This window comes from Opisthorchis viverrini (genome assembly GCF_000715545.1).
Source record: "Opisthorchis viverrini unplaced genomic scaffold opera_v5_19, whole genome shotgun sequence".
NCBI classification, from domain to species: Eukaryota; Metazoa; Platyhelminthes; class Trematoda; order Opisthorchiida; family Opisthorchiidae; genus Opisthorchis; species Opisthorchis viverrini.
Genome location: NW_008751675.1, coordinates 1,689,393 through 1,712,785, shown reverse-complemented (window position 1 = coordinate 1,712,785; position 23,393 = coordinate 1,689,393).

Below are 23,393 nucleotides of genomic sequence, written 5' to 3'. Positions count from 1 at the left end.
ACCTGATGAGCCCCAACAAGGGCGAAACCGGTCATGGGCTGTCGAGGAGTTTTCAGCAACCTTATGAGTAGTGTATTACAAAAATATATATGCATCGCGATATCTCGAATACCGTAGCGACTGAAGCATGAGGCGGCCTGGTGCAGCACATTCAGCTGCCTAGAAACATCAAAACCGAGAGATTCAGCTGGGTTCCAGGTGAGCCTCTCGAAAAACCAAATTAGTTTGCAATTGAGTGTATATTCGCTAAGTTATCTGGTTATCCTAAACATCAGATTAAATTTTCTTCATGGCTAGTAGTACAAAGCACTTCACTAAAAGCAGGCTGTTGCCTCCACTCGGTAAAAGACCTCTTGAATGGGGTATTTAGTGACCAGCTCGTGAGAAGTCCACAAAGGGAGCCAAATAGAGTAAGCGGTAGAAACTATCTGCATTTCGTGATACCTTATGGCACTGGCGTCCTCGGTGGCGCCTACCTTCTTTCGTCAATCCTGGTCTTCTTCGCTGTCGTTCCATACTGGAATCAATCCGCAGGGGAGGGGAACACCCAGGTTGTCCGTTCTTCTTTCTTGGGACCGTGAGGCCTGCAAAGTACCGACGGGTTTTTCTGTTTGTACCGAAAACCTCATTTGTGAGTAACAGTCAGTCAATTTGACCTCGTGAATGCGCTACAAACTATCTTTTTTCAGAGGGAATGCCTACACCACACGCAAAAAAGCAAAGGCAACACCTAGCATCACGTTTTCAAGCCCAAAGTGTATGATGAACGTTCAAATGTCATCAAAACCAAGTATAGTTCCCCATACTTTCGCCATCCGACGCATCAGTCCTCAGTCAGCTTCTACAAAGAACAAGTTTTTTCGACCTAACTTTGATTTTTTAGACTTTTGTAGCATACCGCCTATAAGGTCACAAAGCTGTTGAACTATGACGTCTTTTATTATGTAGACGTGATCTGCTCTGAATTCGTTGCCCGTGAGAGACTCACAGCAGAGAAAAGGCAGAGCGACTTGTGGTCACTTCCGCGTCACTTAGGAAGTAGTCCTTCCTACCCGGCTCAAATATTTCGGTTTGTTTACGCCACGGATTCGAAGCACAGATCGCGAATTTGGCTATAAGCGTCAGAAATCAACAGTCCCACTAGATTTGAATCTTGGACGTCTGACAGATAAGACTAGACAAACCAATAGAGCGTGCCACCTCCGCTTGCATAGATGTGGCAGTTTGGATTCGTTCAGCAAGATGGCTCGGTGGTAACACTCCCATCTCTAATGTCAAATGTTTGAACGCAGGTCAGGATGCGGCTAATAATATGCACCACTTAGGAGGAATACAACTCAATAAGCAGAGTAATTGTGACGGGTCAAGAGGTGAACTGTACAAATGAGGATAATAGGAGTATGCGCTCCGTAACTTTCACAGCTTGAAGTGAAGCATCTATTCTAATTTGAGAGCGATTCACAACTGAGTCGTCAAATTCATTTTGAAACCACTTTTTTCATGGCCAATTAAGTGCATTCAGAGAGACACGAAGATATGCTGTCTCAGTGGAAAGTTTGCTCGATCCACTGCACTGGTTTTCGTTTTTTGGAGGATGTCCTGCTGAGGACCTTCCTCCAGTGAAACCAAATCAGTTACCCACGGTTACGCTGGATAGGAATAAAGCTGGCGCGTGGAAAGGAATACTAACCAGTCCACTCATCAAGTGATGACTTGATCATAATACGGTGAGTTTTTATATCTTTTCACTTGAGAATTTGTTCTGTAAGTCAGATCGTTATGTACTGAAAAGTCGAGAAGCACTTCACACCGGTTTCATTCTTATTTGGAACCGTCAACAGTGTACATCTCACGAAACTCCGTTCGGGCCGATGCTTGAACAATTTACCGTTCGGCCTCGAGCGGCTTAGCAGCAGACATGATAGAGCACTGCTCATGCTTCAGTCACGAAAACCCACATCACTGATGATATGTTGGCTTGCTCATTGACAGGGCGAAATCCCAACTGAAAAGTTGCAAAATCTCCTTACACTGCAATCAATCTATAAGTACAGGGTGTCTCATAATAGACACGTAGCCAATTACAGAAACGATAACAATATCTTTCATTATTAGTGGCCACATAAAAGAGGTTTAGTGTGCAAGTGTTGGAATTTTTTATTTACGATGAATGTTAGTACGCGCACTGAAATTGTGAAACTCTATTATTCCCTTGGTGGAAGCGCCACCGCTGCACTTCGTGGTTAGAAGACCAAACATGGTATCATAAAAGATCCTTCTACTGTGTCGACCATAAAACGCTTGATTGCGAAATATGAGTCCAATGGATCTGTATTGGATTTTACCGGCAAAGGAAGAAAGTCTCTGAGTGATGAAAGAGCACCTCACCCATAATCTCCATTCCCCTCATCTCTGTGTGTGGATGGGATTCTCCTCAAAGTGTCTCCTGCGTCCCTTTTTCTTTGATGCTACGGTTTCCGGCGACAGTTACCTCCATATGCTGCAGACTCATGTTATTCCGCAACTCAAGCAACACAAGAAGTCATCGACCGTCTTTCAGCAAGATGGCGCTCCACCCCACTACTCAAACCAAGTGAGAACTTACCTCCGAGAGCAGTTTTCTGATGAGAGAGTCACTGCTCGTGGATTTCCAAACTTTTGGCCGGCGAGGTCACCCGATCTCACACCTCTGGATTATTGGTTTTGAGGAATGATCAAGTCTTGCGTATATCATGGAAATAAACCGAAGAATTTGGTCGAGTTAAGAGCAAGAATTGAAGAGGATTGTGCACGAGTGTCGCCTGAAGAAGTTTCTCACATCTCATACCGCCTCCAACTTGTTATAGAAGAAAATGATGGTTTAATTTTGACATTTTTTTTGTAATGCAAGTTTATTCACAGTAAACCTCCAAAATGCATGTATTTTTAACGAAAGTTTTATTTTTTGCGTCTATTATGAGACAGCTTGTAGTTGACAAGATAAGTGAAACTTCCATCTGAGCAATCGTCACTCCCTGAGTCAGTCAATATGGGCCCATATTATTTAGTTTCCGTAATTGCAAAATAAGCGGCGCTATATTCTGTCCAGGTGAGAGCTAATCACACTGGTCATCAGATGCTCGATGCCGAACGGTTAATTTGTCGGGCACCGGCCGGAAGGTCGCGGGTTCGAACTCCCTACTGGGTGAAAAGGGGGTGAACAGTGCCTCTCGACTTTTCAACATAGACTGGGTTCACTTACAGGACAACATCTTAATCGATAAAATGGTGATTTGTGTCGCACTAACAGAGGTATTAGGCAGTTCTTGATGCCGGATTCATCCCGCTCAGTTTAATTGGAGCAAGGCAACCTAAAGTTGCGACGGCTATCCAGAATGAACAATTCGAAAAATCAATCAATCCGTCGTAAGGAATTTCCCTGTTGAATATGGCCTAACCTGAGGTTTGCTCTCTGTAAGGATGAAAGGTTTTCAAATAAACCGTTCGGATCGTACTACAACTATTGCAGAACCGGACAAAACACACAAAAAAACAAAGACCTAGGGTTTTTTTCAGTTTTTCGGCAAAGATTAATTTGCTTTCACTCTAGCAACACTACGGTCAAAGCATGAAAGTATTCAGTTACTAGCCACTGCCATTCGATTTAGCTAGAGGAAAATTTTTTATTATTGGTCATATACCCATCGCAAATCCATAAAGATTCTACCCACGTAACTTGAGTTGTTTTCACGACTTCCAGCATGAGGAGTTCTTTTCATGGGGGGAGGGAGAAAAAGCTTCAGCTGTTCAGGGACTGACCTATCGGAGAGCCTAGTGCTTGGTCATTAGAAAAAGCTTCAGCTGTTCAGGGACTGACCCATCGGACAGCCTAGTGCCCACCCCGGGTGAATAAGCGTAGGGCAGTCAATCTTCGGACGTTATGCTAAGTGATTTATGATCATGGCTCACATGGGGAGATCCGGGTAGCACGAAAACAATGATGGATAAATCATGCACTCCAGCTTCGTTGAAAGATACAAAAGAGAGAAATAATGCATTCTATTGTTAAGCCAAATTGGCTGTTTGGTTTGTAGAACTACTTATATGGACAGAAATGGAAGAAAATGCGATTCGATTTGATGATGGATTATGATCAGCTGATCTATCAATGCCTGTTGTTGTTGTGTAAATTCAAGGGGCTTAGTTATTGGAACTTTCACTGCACAGATGAAACGAAACATCATCATCGGTCACATGAGTTGAGCAGTGGTTGTCTCTAGATACCTGACTATCCGTTTTGTGTCCGTTTTGTTCACGCTATCCGACACTTTGAAAGACGACCTTGAACGTGGTGTTTCCGATCGATAATCTGCCAGTATGCTGTCCACTACATCCGTGTGAACTGTGTTCAGCTGTGAAAACTCTGACAAACTGTCATCCGTTGTTCGTGTATCGATCTGATCATTCTGCCTCACAGAGCACTTGCCGATCATAGCCAGAGATACTTCACAACTGGAGTGCAACTGGAATATTTTGCCTTCTGCTCATGTGAAAGAGTACTATATTCGCCGGGGTCATGATGAGTGTATAAAAATGAAAGCAATGAACAAGAACATGCGTGTTTTTATGTCTGGTAATTCAGAACTAGAGGTGTTTTAATCAGGCGCCAAACTCGCAATTTGACCTTGTAGTAGCGCTGTCATGGGGTGCAAGCATTCACAACACAAGACCAACATTCTGACCATCTAGTCCCACTGGAACCTAAAATTCCTAGGCTGTTCTCGCAGAGGTACGTCGGTTGAATAGTTGCGATTGCTGTAAACTACCTGTGTTTTTGCGATTGCCCACAGTTTAACTTGAGACATGCCCCAGTAACTGCACCCAATCCACTACGCTGGTTATACGCAACATAAAACACCATCATCATCTCAGGTAAACCCGAATGAGCCGAACCAGCTTCGGTCGTTTTAAGACCGACCCAGAATCGATTATCGATATCTGACGATATTTAAAAAGCCATGGGGAGAGAGTATGGATTGACCGTTGCCACGGTGATCCAGCTACCCTAGGTTTGTGGGATCTGTCGGTCTGACATACGGCTGGAAGCCTATTTCGCCCGGCCGTTTGGAGTCAGCTATTCACCTCAAGACGGAGGAAACCGATACACATGCTCACGTACGATAAACAGATAAGGAAGTTTGGTTTTCCTCACAGCTGTCTGAGAAGGCCCAAGGCATGTGTCTGTTTGAGTGAAGGGGACGCAAATACTGAGTAGTTGAGTATCCGTGTCACATCCGTGCTTGTTTGAAAACGTACTTCGTGGGAAGTAGCATGATGCTAGCGCCGTCACTTGATTGCCACTGGTATCCAATCGGATTACGGCAGATGTACCACGTGACGGCACCCAGTGGTAGTGTGCAAAACGTGATGGATGCCGCTTCGTCTGTTGCCCGACTGACGTGAGTAAGTTATGATTCATGTTTTCGACCAACCCTCTGGTACTTGTGCGCAGGTGAAAGCGTCTAGACTTAGTGAAGTAGTAGACTAGTGGGCTCTGTAGAGGAAATCAAGCAAGGCTTTGAAAAAGGCCGCAACCACAGAATTGACACTTCCTGCGAAGTTTAATCTGTAAAGGTCCCAAATCACTAATCAGGTGTTATGTTTGATATATTTATGAATTGACAGTAATAACGAGAGTGATGTGAGACTGAACAATAACAGTAATTTTATTGGAGAGATGTTGTAAAACCAACCGTAGAAGGGCTAATAATTTGAAAAAAATGCTAGTACCATTACCGGTGACCCTGAAACCATTTTTCAACACAAGCAATACCGCACTGAGTTTCTAACGGAAAGAGAAGTCCAGTGGTAGTTTCTAATTTTTCGAGGACGCTTGACTCCAAAGTAAACCCACATGGTCTGGCCAGTGCGACAACTTTGTGCAGAGATGAAGTAGATAAAATGAAGCTAGCTGACCTGTAAGGCCCATTGGACCTGTGCAAACGAAAACATGGATGCTGAACTGCAGACAGATAATAAGGGTTACTCAGAGCAGGTCGTTGAGGGGGACAACATCCAGTCATAAAACAAATAAGCTCAACAGTTGCAAAAATCTCATGTACATTCAAATATTGTCTAAAAGCGATACATCAAAAGGACAGCCTACCCAAGGAGAGATCACAGGGCAACACAGCTGAGGATAAAATAACGGATTGCTCAATACGATTCTCTCAGACAAAGTTCTTTTCCCGCGATTTCTCTATGGTTATATATTCATTTGTTTCCGAACGTTCCACACATTGTGAGGATCGATTGGTGCGGTATTTATCTCAGGACGATGCTGCCAGATCGATTGGTGCGTACTTATCTCAGGACCGCTTCCGCCATCGCCAGTTACTTAATCGGTACAGACCATTGGATCAATCCGACTGTAATCTGACGTAAAATTGGTCAAAGATCATTAGTCAATGAATGCTTCAAACACCTGATGTGATCGGTATCCGGATAGGTAACCTTGTGACGCGTGAAGGCTTCGATCTCTACTTGGACCAGGAATCAATCTTCCACACCACTGAGTAGTAAAGTAGTATCGCCTTCATATCAACAGGATAACTTCTAATATAGCTTCTTATTTCATCTCAGCTCGAAACACCTCAGTGGTTATGAGTAAACTTACTATCAGAAGGCTGTGTTTCGAACCCAATTTCCGCACCTCGACTTCTCCAGTCGAGGCTTGCGCAAATTCGCAGTATCTCAGCCCCCATGCTTACTTCGGGTGGACCGGTAGCTATGCGGCAAAAGTTTGTCACAGATGAAGGCTTTTCATTTTACCATGGTATTCACCCGATGAGAAGTGATGTCGTTGGCAAATCTTTGTGTTTTTTTGCAAAATCCAATCACAACCAGCCAGATGTATGATCCTATCTGGATTTCGCAACGTTGCACGGGTCTGCTTTTAATAAATTCGGAATATTCACCTTGAATGGGACACGAGGCCTCCCCAAGCAGTCTGTTTACCCCCAGCCCCCGTCGATCGGTCAGTCACTGTGGTAGTGTGATATGTCTGACCAAGTCAGATTGTCCAAAGGGAATACACTCGAGTTAGAAGAATCTTCTCTCTAAACCTTTCCCTCATTAAGAGCCAGAGTGCAAAAATAACAAAGCGTTTTCTGAACCTTGTGCATACGTTTATTGTACGCACAAAAAAACCGTACTTTATTTTCAGATGGCCCGGTTCGAGCCCAGTTCTAATTCCGATGATTTGACGGACACATGTAAGATCAACGGACAACGTTTGGAAAAAGATAACTTGTCAGTCGGTTCCAAGCCTTTTCCAGACAATCAGAGGGCATTTGTACGTCAGGCGAAAATAAGAACTAGAATCATTCATTCACCAAGAAGGCAGAATGACGACTGGTTACTTGAGCAGTCAGGCATAACAAACAAACGTCACGTACATTCCCTACGCATGGTTTGTGAGTTGTGTGACGCAGTCTGGAAATGCTAAAAATTACTGAATTCTAACTAGTGACCATCTCTTGGTTTGGAAGAATCCTTCTGATCTGAAAGTTCGTCCCTTCCAGTCGACGGAGGAGTAATGAAGTAATGAAGGGATTTAGCAGATCTGTTGGTTATAACAACAGTGTCCAGTCACAGTTCAATGTATCTTAAATCCAGGCTGTTCTAATAGACCGTCGCGCCAACATAAACTCCCCAGAAGGGTGTCATTACTATCGAAGACTCCCTCAGAATCGGAATGTATGATTCCAAGCCTACTTCCGTCTAGAACTTTCACTTTAGGAAAAATGAAGCGCTTTTTGTGATCCACAGTGCTGTCACATCTGACTTGTACACTCACCTGCATTCTGTTATATCTGACTGCTGTTCCCGCTTCGGTGTCTGATACCAGGAAAAGAACTCACCGACACACACACAACAGTCTTATTGCGACAAGCGAGTGCGTGCGAGTGCAAAAGCTACAACGCCCCAGCGGTATTTAGAAGGCACTTTTTGATATTAATTCAGGCTGTCTGATAGACGTATAGTGAACACCCATCAACATCGATCGTGCTTCTATGAAATGCCTGAACGCTGATCACATTCGGTCGTTCTTCTTTGGCGTATATGAACACTCATCGACTTTCGCTGAGTCGATTGAGTGATTCACTGGCCTGGATGCTTGCCGGCTTCTCCATTGAAATTTTGGTGGAGTTTTAGGGCTTCAGTAGGTGACTGAAGCCATACCAACGTAATCTTGAGGCATGGTCTACAGATGGTGGAGTTCTAGGGTCCTGATGGGTTCCGGGCTTTCTGGGATTACTTTCAGGAGCCTGACCTTCCTGATAAATACATAAAAGCGTGTTCCGACAAAACCAACCTACTCTCCCAGTTGTGTTTCAGTTTAACTGTGGTTAGTATGCATTTTCAAACTTTATTCAGTAGGATGCAGTTAGGTCTCCGGTTTCTGTCCAACGGCATGAGTGGTCTGAAGTGAGGGTTCGGTGGGCATTAAATTCGCTGGCGCAGTCCGACGGGAAGCATTTCGGAAAACATATCTCCTCTAAGCGCCACATTCAACAGTGTAATAACACGTTATCACGGATTTGGTTGTTCCCGGTACAGTTCAGGACATCTTGCTAGCTGATAACCACTAAAAGCCCTCTACAGTATTTGTTTATTCTGAGTCCCTGCTGTCGGCGCACTTTTCGATTGCAGCGAACTTAAAGTGAACCTGACAACCACAACCGAATAAATGCGCAACTAATGAGTGATACAAACAGTTGGCATTTTTGTCTCAAGTGGGGGTAATATCGACATATTACTGGGAACACGGTCACGATGTATGTAGGTAGAATTTAACTGTTTTCGGCAAGGAGATCGGAGNGTAGGTAGAATTTAACTGTTTTCGGCAAGATTATGCACACTTGATTGAGGAGATAGCGGCATAGGAAAACACCTAATACCTAGTCCAAGGCCTTCAGGTAGGTTATTCTGTCGTTTTTTCGACCTAACCTATTGGGCCTGCTTGGCTTCAACACAAAAAAAACACGGTTTTTATCGTTCACATCGGTCTCAGAAAGTTGCACAACACCCAGCCGTAACTAGAAGACTGCCCGAAACTGAGGCAAAACCTGATAGCGTGCCACAGAGCAGTTGTAGTTCGCGGGGGGGGGGGCATAAACCATAGACAGGCTGGTGGCTGGTAAAACAGGGAGCCAAGTCATGTGACAGCAAGTTGTGAGCTGGTAGGCATAACTACATCAAGCTTTCAAGAATGCTCTATCGTTACTGTTCAAGTAGGCGAGGGTTAGCTAACTCAGTCCGGTGGAATGAATGAAATTATGGTTGCATTTGACCTGTGGCTGAAAGCTTGTGTTGGTTCCTAGACTAGTGCGAAAGTTGTGAGCCAGAGTGCAGGTACGGCACAGCAACAGAGTAGCGTTCTCATAAAAAAACTGGAGTAAAGCATCTGTCAGATTATCAAAGCCAGTGCCTGAGAAGATGATGGAGGAATGCTGACTTCATTTCAGGTAGTCCGGAGATGTCAGTGGATTCTGCAGCTGGATGAATCACCTGACAGAACTTCAGTCAGGTTCCGCCTTGCCGCCCAGTACAGAGGAGGTTGGTGCAGAAATTCACGCCCACGTTTCAGAAGCAGGTAACCGAGATGTTAGACAAAGCATCATACAGAAAACGGGGAGTCCCTATGCATCGCTTGTTCTTAGAAAGCTGTACGGAATGTATCGATTTTGTGTGGATTTTGGAGAACTGAACGGTGACAATTCAATACGCATTGTCCATGCCAGAGGCGAAGAAATTTTTAGCAGTACCACGCACCAAATTTAAACCCGAGTTTCGGATTACGATCTGACTACTGGTAAACTCCGAAAACATCACCCAATTGAACCAGGAAAGTGTTTTTAATTAACAAACGGCAATAGAACGTTAGACGTAATGCACTACTCATAAGGTTGCTGAAAACTCTTCGACAGACCACGATCGGTTTCTCCCTTCTTGGAGATCATCAGGTAGGCTCAGCCCCCGAGTTTCCGTCAACCTTATGTTCTAGGAGTTCTTGTACTTATCATCAGGTTTTTTAAAAACCCCTCCACATTCAGGGGGACCGGAAGGTTTTGGTGTTTACGGAGACGACATTGTGATAAACGCTGAGACTGAGCGAGAGCATCCGAGGATGCTTAGGAAAGTACTTATAGAATGAGGAAAGAAAGATTGGGACTCAGCAGCAAGAAATGCTGACTGGCCGTCTCGTTGGTTGTCCGGATAGCAGGAAAACACTTACTGTTTGCACACTGAAATCGCTTGGTTTGATTAGCTGTTTAACAGTCTTTCCTACCCGGCCCGTATCTGTGATATCCTATCACTTCTTGTCTAAATGTCATATAAAAAGGGCCTTGATATTGATTAACAAGTGGTGTGCGGAAATCACGTGGCTGGTTTGGGTCATCCTACCGTCAGTAAAATTTTCCAGACTTTAATCTGAGTTTTCCTCAATCCGCAGCAGCAGTTGTTCCAATGACAGCTGGTTAGCAGGCATTTCATGCAAAGGCTTTTAATGCGACCTGAGGCCAAAAACGAACCAAAGATATGGCGGAAAACTGTTTTGTTAAGCGTTACCTTCGAAACAGGTAGCTGATTGGTCGTCCGAACAACAAGATCCACCAAAAAAGTGCAGTAAGGCTGTTGACGTCATCGTTTATCGGTATTGATCGGTTCCGTATTGCCAACGGTTTGAAAAAAAACTTGAATCAACACACCTCGTGCTTTGGCATTGATTAGGGGGGGGGGGTTGGTTTTTAACCGGATGAATTAGCCACATGTGGTAGGTTGGTTGGGTGTGGAACTTATCAATCAGTCAATGTGAAAGACCAGAGGAGTATAAATAACCTTGGAGACAAGCTTCGCATACAGACAGATTTCAGCTACATGTGCAACCGAATTAAATGACAAAATATTTCTTAAAACTGAAGTCAGATTTGGAATCCGAGTAAAGTTTTGGGATGTGTCAAACAACATGCACTAGACTAAATATGAAATTTAAGTTTGGCACCGGGAACTTACTGAATGGCAATGGTTGAAATTTTTACATGCAAACAGTACTTGGTGAATTTGAGAGGAGTTAATTTTAGGACACATAAATATAGCAAATGGTCAGAAAGTTCGACCAGAATGATATGCAGTATGGATTGGTACAGCAGGCTCAATGTTGATTCAAGCTGAGGCATTATGCGGACTTCATTGATGGTTGTCTTTGTTCGACAATAACACAAAAGATGCAATGCAATGAAAGGATGCGCGGCCAGCAATGGGTGGTTAGTCGGTCCGGGATAATCGGCCCCCTAGACAACGAGTGTTTGTTAGTGCAACGGGAACATCAATCAAAATGTGTTCATCATGTCATGCATTCCAAAACATCGTTTAACGAAGCGCACGGTTTTTGTGTACCCAATTCAGAGGTGTGCAATTCTTGATCTGGCAGAGGGCTATTGAAGAGATTATGGAGAGGCTGGGTGTCAAAGGTGCGACTCGCCTTCCAGCATGAGATCTGCTTGATCCCTACTGTGCCTGCTTGATGATGCTGGTAATCGATGTCACTGGCGTTCTTGTTGTCAATTTCTATTCATGTTGCCTAAATAGGTGTCTGGAGGTGTAACCAACTCGGAATAATTGGGGTAGCAACAATCCCCTCTCCGTCCAATTTTATTATTTTCTTGAGAATAAGGCTTTCGAATACATTACGGTTGTACAGCATACAAGGATCACAGTTAGGCGCGGATGTCATGCCGTCAATGATGACGGTGATGATGACGATGATGATGTTTTCGAGCTGGTCCCTTCCTAGCCCGTCGTCTTCGACTTCAATTCTCTATCTGACACCTGTGGACCTGTGACACTTAGTTTCAATACACACTTTCGAGACATCAAACTGTCACATAAACGTTCAGCTGTAGCACCTTTCGGTGCCTTACCTAAATACCACCAGAAGGAAGCATGAGGGATAGGATACTGCCAAGCTGCCTAAGCCTAGATAGGGGAAGCCGCGAGGCAGAGATCGGGTTATGCAGAGATCGGGTTCAAACCATGGACCTTCCGGTCAGTAAGTTCGTACTCCAACCACTGAGCCATCTCAACTCATCAAGCGTAATTTTGAAACAACTAACTGACCGAAAATAGGTTCTCCAAATCATTAGAGCTACCACGCTTCCATTCTATCCATAACTATTCCAAAATGAATCAAAAATTGAATATATGGCTAAACGTTCGTTTTGAATGTGTTGCCATATTTCCTGAAGCTTGCTGGGAATCACAGCAAACCCACGTGAAACAACCCGCCGTCTTCTCAAATGGGATCACTTTTAGTTGCTAGGTCATTGTAGCAATGGAGAAAAATTTATAGTCCTTCCGACAGTCTTTGTTTTATTGGTCAAAGTTTAAGCACATTTTTCACCGAGCTCGAACACGTGAAGTTAGATCCACTGCACGCGAAGAACAACTGCGATGGCGGTTTGTTCTGTTTTGCTATTTAGATGATAGAACATTTTGTTAAATGTTTTGACAAGGTGGATGTGCACAATCTCGACTGCTCTGTTCCAAAAGTTTGGACGAATTTCTACAACCGAATATCTACGTTCATTGATGGAAACTGGTTTAACTGTTCTCTCATTGGTACCTAGAGTTTCGAGTCTGAAAGTATATTTATTTCACATTGAGGAAGATGAGTAAATCAATGAAATTAGGATAACAGATGTTATCCAATACAAACTCGCCCCCACTCAGTAGAGGCCTTGATGCACGTGTTAATCAAAACAATTCCCTCTCTGTGTTTCGTCAGATCGATTGTTTTAATTGACTGTTGACCCACTCGCACGGTCTGACCACTAGTGACCAATGAGAACGTTCGACCTTGTACAATTCTGACCATCCCCAGGTGTGCGCTAAGAAGTTGACATATTGTGGCTAGATAAGGTCGTAACATTTTACTGAAAGTGTCTGGGTGATTAGCAGTATTTCGCGTGGGTTGAAAACAGGTTAGGTAAAGGATTTCTGCCTGTGAACAACTGGACGCTTAAAGCAAGTGGCCAGAGATTTCCCCATGAAGACAGCGACGAACACAGCAATCATTAACAAGTTGCAGGAAGTCATCAGTCGTTTTGGCTATCCTGAAGAACTCGTATATGACAACGGGACACAGTTCACGTCGTCCCAATCCGCGGACTTCTGTCTTACCAGTGGGACTGAACACGTTAGAACGCCCCATATCACCCACAATCAGACGGCATGGCAGAACGAATCTTGGATACTTTCAAAGATGCTTCGCTTGAGGCGAAAAGAGAAGGAACCACGGCAAGCATCCTACATTAATTCCTCTTACTGTACCGCCTGACTCCAAATCCGTCCTCACCGGAGGGCAGATCGCCTCCAGAGACACTAGTCTACCGCACTCCTCGAAGCACCTTTGATCTTCTGAAGCCTCCAAAGGAGGAGGTGGCATCATCAAATCGGAAAATGGCGTCCTACTATAATAGCAAGCATGGTGCAAAGTGGCGACATTTTGACGTCGGACAGTGCGTACTAGTAAAGGACTATCGTGGTAATCACGTATCATGGCGTCAAGGCAAAATCACCCGGCGAATCGGAAATGTCATCTATGATGTTCGCGTGAGTTCCGAAACGTGGGTTCGTCATGCAAATCAGTTAAAAGCAACTCATTCCCAACCCACCCAGAGATTGAATGCGTTGCCTGTGAACATTTTGATAGAACACTTGGACGTGAACAGAGGAAGGACAACAGACATTCAGGTTGCGGAGCAGCTGCCAGAAGAGACTGTATATCAACAATCACGATGACGCGCAGAAGAATTCCAGTGACAAAGACTCAAGTTAATCTGAGACAGAAGACTTATACTACTCAACTTCAAAGGGGAGATATTAGGAGAACCAGCTCCGAACGCAGCGGCGCTATTTAACAGCCAATGGAATAACCGTTTTCGTTGAGACAGATTTCATTGGTTACTCTTCACTCGCTCTTGGCAGATAAGTTGTATTCTTAGTATTACTTTTGACCGCTTGTACGCGACAGTGGTCAATAGAGCAGCCGGTTCGCACGTTCATTGATTTTTTCTGGTTTGGCCAACCTCACCAGGCTTTCAATCGATTATCCAGATCGGGGGTTCATGACACTAAGACAGCATTAAGGAAACTGTGGTCCATCGCAGGTCGGAAACTTGAAGTCTGATTACAGCTACCTAAGACAAAGTAAACAGGGTTCAAATCACAATCCTACAATCAACTGTCCGAGATTGCTCACCAAATGATGATGTATCCGGCACATTTTTGTTCAATGGAATGAAACCCATCAATCACAAAAGGCAGCTCCTAGCTGAGGCTTTCTCACATGCTTTTCTGTGCTGTTGCCTTCACCCGGCCATATTTATCGATTTTCTAAACATTGGCCACAGCCAAAGTAAGAACATACCTAGATGTGACGAGTGCCTCTTGCAGTTTCGGTCCCAGAACGATACCTGAATGTCTGGAACGACTCAGGGCTGGCAATCAGTAACGAAAGTCGACCGATATCATTGTGTCCTATGTTCTGAACACAGGTTCTTCAATACACGTTTGAACAAAGAACTTGAAGCTTTCATCTCTCATGCGTATTCTCATGCCCCATTCAGAGTGGTGTAAACAGAGAGGTGGCCAACCCACGACCTGGCAGAGGAGTATGAAGGAGGTTACGAAGCGATTGGGGGATGTGGGTGCTACTCGCTTTCCAGGGTGGGGACCGCGTGATCCTCACTGTGCCTGGTTGGAGACACTACAAGATATGGCTGCCAACCACTGTCAGTGGCGTTCTTGTTGTCAGTTTCTATCCAGATCTCCTGGGTGAGCGCCTGAAGGTGTAGGCATCTCGGAATGATTGTGGTAGGCTAGCACTAAACTAGCATCAAGCTTTACGGATAGATCACACTCGATGAAGCATTGACAATCGGTGTTAGTTGTCAGTGAAAGATGATTGCAAATTCCTTCAACCAATTGGACCTTCACAATGTTTGAAAAGATCACGAAGAACGAAGAACAAAACTGGTATCGAGTGTTCTCAGGTGATAACACGAATAAAGGCTGAATGATATGACGCGCATTTCTGCGGATGGTCAACATTAAGTCATTGATTATTCAAACCAAATGGTTTTGGAATATACTCACCTGGAAGAGCTCTCAGCAACCTTATGAGTAGTGCATTACATTTACTGCTGGCATTACATTTACTGCCTAATCTTTAACCAAAAAAGTGGACCCGTTGGACTTAATTTTGGTTATTTTTAGTGCCCGTGACATTTCATGTCTTCAGTGGTTCGGCTGACTCATTTCTGATGCACTTTTCAGATGGACGGTCTAGCAAGACCTAATGGTTCATGGGTAACGAATTTCGAAGTGGAGTTGAAAAGCACTGCCTAACACTGGGGTAATTTGGCATTTTAGGTCATTCCACAGGCCTTGGTTGAGGCTAAATCTGAATGCCCTGCTGTAATCTACCGCCAATCCAGGAGACGCAAGATGTCTCAACAGCTGAATGCTCTGCTAAAGTGAAACCTAATTTTTACTTTGACTAACCGTAACACATTACTTATCAGGTTGCTGAAAAAAACTTATGACTCACCACAACTGGTTTCTCTCTTTCTGTGGCTAATCCGATGGGCATAGTTCCTGAGTTTCCCTGAACCACATGTTCTAGTTTAGCCCAAATTGGACAGATCATGACAAATACTCTCAGGTACACCCCAACGTTGTTCTGCCTTGAGAATCAACTGGATTCAGCTGAGTATCTCATTTAGGTTGATTCACTTCAAATTATGAGGAGTATGCGATATTTCTGCGATATATCTCAGATATCGTACCAGTCGAAACATGAGGCGGCCTATTGCAGCGAATTCAATCGGAGCGGACCATCATAAATGGAAGACTGAGGTGTATTCAGCCGAGTCTCCTGTAAGAACCAAATTTGTCTGCAGGTGGTTACTTCTTTAGACGTTTGGAATGGATATCGCTGAGGAATGAACTAGTGTACGGCAGAGCTATGGGTATGCTATTGCTATACTATTCTCACCATTGCTAGTAATTTGTTTCATAGAACGCATACCAAGAGGAGAACTGGCGCACATGGGGCGAGGTAGCTCCGTAGTTAGAGTGCAAATGTATTCACCGGAAGGTCCGTGGTTCGAACCCGACCTCTACCTCTCGACTACCCTGTCTAGGCTTGGGTAACCTGGCAGTATCCCAGCCTCCATGTTCTCTTCTGGTCTGGTGGCATGGCAGTTGGGCACTGAAAGGGTTCCACAGCCAGGTGACAGACGCACGTACGTACAAATACACAATTTACATAATTATATTATAATTACAGTGAAGAACCAGAGTGCGAACTTGATGTGACGATGGCCATAGTCGGTGAACAATGAACGTGTCCGCGCATAGTACGTACACGTACGGTGCTGCCTGAAATGTAGCGATGCCGATGTGAACTCGAAGGAATGAAGAACGACTGACAAAAATTCAAGTACATGTTAAGACCTGCTAGCCCACCCAAACAAAAGGGCCGTATACAAAAGTATATAATACGATGATACCAGCTAGTTGAATCTGGGAATGAAAATCTATTCAGAATGTTATTTGGCCTAATTTAGAACATAGTCCAGTTGAATACATCTAAAATCGATCGGAAGATGCAACCCAATTTTGTGCTTTTAAAGCAACTGATATTTCCGGAGAATAAACCTCAAGTATGATCCCGATTCCAGCAACTAAAAAACGGTCATTGTTTAGAGGTGACTCTTATTGGGAGGCCAGCCATCCTCGTAAAGGTTTTGCGAGCTAGTAGTTTATTAAATTCAACATAAGGAAGATCCTATTTCTGTTCAAGGTATTTCCAAGGTGTCTAGACCCAAAAACATGCCTTACTGTCTATTTTTTCCGCGCAACTGTGAAGTTTTGGGAAATTCTAGTTTTTTCAAACGCGTTCGCAGAAACAGATAAACCCAGTGCAAAAAAGATTGTACTTTTAAAAACCAGTGGCATTTATTTCTTGCCGTTCCGCGACAATGTACTCGATACTGTCCGGATTCTTCCGTCTTTTTTTCTAGTTTCTTTTTTCAACAAGGGTCGTATTTCAAGAGACCTGGTGCAACATTTCAATTTCAAATGTCAGTTTTGAAAAATGCAGAGGCGTAAGCCAGATACATATATCCTTGGTTTTCCTGGAAAATGTTGAACTTCAAAAGGCGTCAAGTAAACTTGAAAGCCATAAAAGCAATCATATGGAAGTTGATCATATGACAATGGCTGATGATTTTGTTTATTTCAACTAGATAATTATTAAATGTCTTCATTTTGAATACTCATTTCAAGAAACCTGTGCTACACCGAGAAATCAGAATTCAGAAACACCTTGATCAGCTGAGAGTTTGAGACTTTCAAGAGGAGGAACATGGGTAGTGCGGCTGAAACAAAAGTACAATGACCTTCCATCTGGAGAAGTTCTGAACTCCACTGTACGGGGCTGCACAATTCAGTAAATGATTCAGCGTAGTTCGTCGTAGATGAACAATAGTTCTTGGGAAGGCTCACATCAGCCGCTAACCGTCGAGAGTAAATTAGACGTCCCAAACTGATTACAATTGGGACAGAATTTCCTCATTCCAATTTGAAACAGGGGATGGTGCTCTTGGCATCAATTTTATCCTATGTGTGTTGAAAAAAAAGATAAAAAGTTAGTCTTTTACCGGCCAATGCTTTTAGCCAAGGTGTACTCACTCAAAGGACAAAAATTTGGCTTTTCGGATAACATAGCTTTGAACAGCGCTCAGATAGTCACTAGCTGTTTCCTATTTCGGTGCAAATCACTTGAATTGGACTGACTAATTGTCGACGAACAGTGTTCCGAAAAAATGGTCAGTTTCATAAACGTCATGCCAAATATCAGACTGGTGGCAACCACTAGCTCTGAAGGGCAACGCTAGTTGGTCAGATGGACGAGAAATGGTACAGTGATAGGGGTTTCGAGGTCGCTTGAAAATGCAGTGTACATGCTTTAATTAGACTATTCTGGAATATTCCTGTATGCTCACGATAGATTTACTTAAACAATTTCTATATTTTTCCAAGATATTGATTGCCACAGCCAGATGTTTATACTTGAGGGGGAAGCTATCCCAAACAATCAGACGCTAAGACGATAAGCGGTTCATATAAGGGGTATATGGATTATTGTGACCGGATAATGGGGCCATGTAGTTCAATAAAATCCTCACAGGTGTTCTCAAAACTTCATCAAAATTAATATCGATTAGACAGCCCGATCAATCTGATGAAATCTTACAGTTCCTAGAAGAAGAGTGAATGAAATATCGTTGGAATGATGAATGAGTAAGTTATTTCTGTGGACAAAAATGTCGGGCTGATTCGATGCGCTTAAATTTGAGGTGAACGGCATGGCCGGAAAAAAGTCTGCAGGGATTACTCTGTCAGTTCACTTGTTGAGGATATGTGAGGACGAAAAAACCGTTTGGACGTTTTTGGATCTGTTGAAACCGTTTTTTTGAAACAGAAGATAAATGACTGAAGCGAAAAAGGGACGTAAATCTGCGTAGGTTAAAGATGCTCGCGAAAATGAAATCACTCAGCATCTAGTGAGAGAGTAAGATGGCCTAGACGTGGGACACCGCTCATAAGGCTGCTGAAGACTTTTCAACAGCATAAAATTTCTGTTCAGCCGAAGGGGAATTCGCGACCAAAAAAGGAATCGAACAAAACAGCAGCGGGAGGGTACGTTGCATCTAGGGGGTACCGAGGCCCTTGATGGATCAGAGCCAAAAGACACGTCATAACCTCATCAGCTGTCTACATAGGGACAAAGTTGGGTTTGGGCAGTAGAACGGGCAGATAATTTGAACATACCAGCGATCAAAGGTCACCAGATCTGGTTGGATAAAAGTACTAGGATGTGAACAATGTTCAGTGTCGGCCTCAACAAGGCAAGGTAGGACTAGCCACAACTTCCAGCTGTCTACACCAATTGAGTTTCAGCAAAAAAATAATTGGCGGTTGTCATTCTGGCCTTTTTATGTTTTTCTTTGAGTGTGTCACAATCTAGCAAGTCAAAACCGATTGCCTTGGACGGACGTTTAACATCATCAAGTATTAAATTCTTCTGGACGTTTCTCAGAAGTCCTTGTAGATGACCGTCTGTTGATTTTTCTGACGTATCTAAACTGAAAGAGGTGCACAGTGGAAGACGCAATCAGTTTAGTTCCAGCTAGTATTCACCGCCTTCTGTTCAACACTACTGACGTCACAGCGTTGAATGCTATGGCCAGAGTTTAACTCAGTCAAATCTGCACTCCCTCATCATTCTGGTCATTTTTGAACGATTAGGTTGTGAGAGCTCGTCTTTGGAGGGACATTTCGTCTTTTCACTTTCCATTGCGGTGTGGTTTCCTAATTCTTGATGAAACTGCTCCGATAGCCGTTTTCTGTCGTACGGCTGATACGCAATAGAGCAACCACTGCTAAACCAGATGAACAAAAGTTGTAACAGGATCAGTTTATACACCACAAGACAGAAGCTTTTGAATCAAGGCTACGGATTAGTGGCTTGCCGTTTCTTCTGGTTGTCTAAGAAGCGAGAAGATCTTCCTTCACTTTCGGCCATCAATTCACTATCTGCACTACATTGGTTCAACTATTCCAGCGTCGCAATTTCGGGGTTCTGCGGGATAGGTATTCTGTTCATATTCACACCACTCTTGTTTGAACGGTCGTGTTCCCGTTCTGGCGTAATTATTCCGGTGAGTCCACACCAAACGGAACCACTGGACTCGAGTTTCGCTCTTATTAGAACTCATCAGCAGTGCATATCCAGCGGCCGAGCTGGGATTTGAACCCCGGACATCTGACATGCGAGGCGATCGTGTAACCACTACTCCACCAACGCACGTTGGACGCGGCTGAATTTTCACGTCTGAACAGGCGAACGTGTTCACACTTGAACGATGTGATTGGTGTGCCCGACTCATCGAACGACGACCCAGTAACTGTCCCGGTTGTGACGATCGATTGACTACCGTCCGTTGCGCTTATGCATTGCCACTTAGCCTAGCAAACCTACTATCATCACAGCAAGTATAAATATTCGCTCTCTGCATGGACTGAAGCAATCTTTTACCGACCAGATGACCCATGAAGGTAGCAGTCAAAATTGGACGTACGATCCATTAGTTGATAAAGACTCTTGTTAAAACATAACTGCACATCGTCAGTGCATAATAGAAGTATGTACCGGAGGTGATAAGTAAGAGTATTCTCAAATGGAACATTTGTTTCTGAGAGACATCTAAATTTAAAATCTTGTCGTTTAACATCATCAAGTATTAAATTCTTCTGGACGTTTCTCAGAAGTCCTTGTAGATGACCGTCTGTTGATTTTTCTGACGTATCTAAACTGAAAGAGGTGCACAGTGGAAGACGCAATCAGTTTAGTTCCAGCTAGTATTCACCGCCTTCTGTTCAACACTACTGACGTCACAGCGTTGAATGCTATGGCCAGAGTTTAACTCAGTCAAATCTGCACTCCCTCATCATTCTGGTCATTTTTGAACGATTAGGTTGTGAGAGCTCGTCTTTGGAGGGACATTTCGTCTTTTCACTTTCCATTGCGGTGTGGTTTCCTAATTCTTGATGAAACTGCTCCGATAGCCGTTTTCTGTCGTACGGCTGATACGCAATAGAGCAACCACTGCTAAACCAGATGAACAAAAGTTGTAACAGGATCAGTTTATACACCACAAGACAGAAGCTTTTGAATCAAGGCTACGGATTAGTGGCTTGCCGTTTCTTCTGGTTGTCTAAGAAGCGAGAAGATCTTCCTTCACTTTCGGCCATCAATTCACTATCTGCACTACATTGGTTCAACTATTCCAGCGTCGCAATTTCGGGGTTCTGCGGGATAGGTATTCTGTTCATATTCACACCACTCTTGTTTGAACGGTCGTGTTCCCGTTCTGGCGTAATTATTCCGGTGAGTCCACACCAAACGGAACCACTGGACTCGAGTTTCGCTCTTATTAGAACTCATCAGCAGTGCATATCCAGCGGCCGAGCTGGGATTTGAACCCCGGACATCTGACATGCGAGGCGATCGTGTAACCACTACTCCACCAACGCACGTTGGACGCGGCTGAATTTTCACGTCTGAACAGGCGAACGTGTTCACACTTGAACGATGTGATTGGTGTGCCCGACTCATCGAACGACGACCCAGTAACTGTCCCGGTTGTGACGATCGATTGACTACCGTCCGTTGCGCTTATGCATTGCCACTTAGCCTAGCAAACCTACTATCATCACAGCAAGTATAAATATTCGCTCTCTGCATGGACTGAAGCAATCTTTTACCGACCAGATGACCCATGAAGGTAGCAGTCAAAATTGGACGTACGATCCATTAGTTGATAAAGACTCTTGTTAAAACATAACTGCACATCGTCAGTGCATAATAGAAGTATGTACCGGAGGTGATAAGTAAGAGTATTCTCAAATGGAACATTTGTTTCTGAGAGACATCTAAATTTAAAATCTTGTCAATGAACTCAAACAAACCTTCAAGCTATGTGTGGCGGGCGTAATATACTACTCATAAGGTTACTGAAAACTCCTCGACAGCCCACGACCGTGTTCGCCCTTCTTGGCGCTGGCTTTCAGGTGAGTCTCCCTCAAAGCCAAATTTCTTTGCAAATGAGTGTAGTTGGCAATATGTGGCTGGCTTTTTCTGATTACTTTAGTGAGCTACGAAAGCAGCTGGGCTAGGCTTTCGTGTAATTCTTCAATCATAGAAAGTGTCGGTCACACTGGAACTCCGTCTTTGTGGGAAACCCGTGTAGTCTAGGAAGTAATAACTCACTCGGTGTGAGTTGAGCAAGTGTAGATTTATCTACCAAACTAATTTGAGAAAGCTGAGGCGGTTCACGTTCGATGAATTGTTAGACTTTTGACGTTAAATCACGCACAGTATTTTCGGGAACGTACAGGCTTTTTCGCTCCCGAGAACTGCGTTCACTTGTAGAATTCGTTCTTCTATATTCACTAGTACCACATAGCTTTGTCCGACCAGAGCATCCTTATTTCCTCGAGATCCATTTTTAGGTTTCGAGTTTGACATTCGGTAATCTGTAGCACAACTTTGACGTGTTATATCAAATTTTTAGCTTTTAGCCAGCTGAAAGTTTAACCAACATCAGAGGGAGTTAATCCGAAAAGCTAATCTTGCAGGCATTCAAGCAGAGCCCCAAAATCTATATAAGTTGAACTTAAAACTCACCAAAAATAGCCACAAAATGTTTGTTTATAGAGAGATGCATAAAATAACTTTTTGGATTTCAAGGCAAAAGCTTACTGAGGCCTAGTGAAGGTTAATCATTCCTGAATTTGTTCGTTTTCCGTAGGCAAGCTTTTTTTTAGGAAACTCTCAAAAGAAACTGGAAACCACACAATATTTTATCTATATGATCACAGTCTGGGAAAGTATGAGAACAGCTGCATTAGGTAGAACATACTTTCAAAGTCACATGTTTGTCTTCTAGACGTAACACACTACTCATAAGATTGCGAACCACCATCAACAACAGATTCATCAGGAGTTAGCTGAGTACCCTTTCAAAGTCAAATTCATGTGCAAATGAAAGTATTGGTCGAGAAACAGAAGGTCGGTTTACATCCGAATCAGTGGATCTATCTGGCATGATTTTTACTGATGCATCATTCACACTGGGATCGAGAAGCAAGTGACCTTGAGGGCGTTGTATTGTTTTCAAATGAGCCGTTCCGTGATATGGATTCAAATGAACCAGGAGGAGCGAACAGTCCAATAGGAAATCAATGGAAGGCTGAAATGGTAAAAACAGCGTTTTAGTCTACAAGGTGCATTGTTAGCAAGGTGGATTTTTTCGTTTAATTGCAGTCCTCCTAACATCCTCCCTTTGAAGTATTCGATCGTGGGTTCAGCTGCATTGGATGTGATGGACTTTCGTATCCGATCCGTCCATCTTCTAGCTGTGCAACAGTTTAAAATTTCTGGTTCAACCATCTCCTCGGGATATCCAAGCTTTTGAGAAGTATCTCAGCTGGAAAACAGTGATCGAGTGTAACTACCGCTGGAAGAGAGTAAGGGCGTTGTCGATTAGCATGACGGAGGAGCTTACATTAACTTCATAGTAAATGTAACCACGTGTTAGCACCTTCATGTGATTTCTACAAGTGAAAGGAAGAAGGCCTTCTCTGCGGAGTTATTTATTAGGAAATGCCAAATGACCGGTTACAGACCATTTAAAAGAGAAGCAAAACTCTAATCT